Here is a 1,199-nt window from a genome sequence, read left to right as displayed (position 1 = left end):
GATCTCCATAATCAATTTCAGAACATTTTCTTCCTTCTCGCACTCACTGTTATTAGTTCTCCATTTTCCCCCAACCTCCCCTCCTCAAAGAAGCTATTGTATCAGTTACAGTCTCCATACACTTATCTATCCTGGATTTAATATACAGAAAAATGTACAAAAATTTTAAAACTAACAATAATAGCAAAGTAAAATTGAAAAAATATCAATAGAAAATAAATAAAATTTTAAAACCTAAAATAAATTTAAAATGGGTCAAAAGAGAGCTCAAATAATAACCTAACTGCATCTACAATATTCCACTTTCAAATGCACTTTGCCTGATAACAAGGCTATTCAAATTCCTGGTCTATGGTCAGAAGGTTAATAAATGTATTTCCACTTCATTTTTTGAAAACTGAAACAATGTAACAGGTCAAAAGGGAAATCATATAATATTACATTTTAACCTACCTGTATCTTCCATAATTGACTTTACAATTCTCTTTGTCTGATAACAGGGCTACAAACATCCTTCAACTATGGTCAGAGGGGATTCACCAGAGGTTTAATCTATGTGTGGACCCAGAAACTGGATTTCAGACTTCCACTGTCATCCATAGCCTTCTGTAAACCAGATGTTCACAATTTAAGTTCTGATACCATTCCCTCCTTTGGAATTTATTGTTTACAATCCTTGGGTCACACAGGCTGGTGTGCTTCTTTCAAATGGACAGCTGATATCTCATTTAGATAGCTGCTTGTTTGATGACAGACCTTTAAGACCCCAGACACTATTCTTTCTGATAGCCAGGCACCATCTACTTACATCACCACACTTGCTATAGCACACATATTTTCAGTAATCTTTTCATGAGAATGAGCATCAAGCATGGTCACGCCATAAAAACTCATTTTTCTTAGTTGCAGCTATAATTGTGGGTTAAAAAATGTATTCACATACATATGGTTTATATTTGTCTCTGGTTCACCTAAGAGACATAATTTTACATTAGAGAAGACGATCAATCATCCCCTTGTAGCATAAGGTCATTCAGTTGATGGTGTCATTACTTAAGTCAATGGTGTTGAGTTTACAAAGTTGTTAAGAAAAGGACATTACACAAGTATAGGGAAACTATGAACTATATCACAAAAATTGTTGAAACTTTTCAATGATTTAACACTAAATTCAAGTCAAGATGGAGGGAAGGGGGCAC

This window comes from Echinops telfairi, unplaced genomic scaffold (assembly GCF_000313985.2).
Source record: "Echinops telfairi isolate 266 unplaced genomic scaffold, ASM31398v2 ScPeMD7_6080;HRSCAF=6971, whole genome shotgun sequence".
Lineage (NCBI taxonomy): Eukaryota > Metazoa > Chordata > Mammalia > Afrosoricida > Tenrecidae > Echinops > Echinops telfairi.
The sequence above is the reverse complement of the archived record's forward strand: the minus strand, read 5'-3'. Positions refer to the sequence as shown.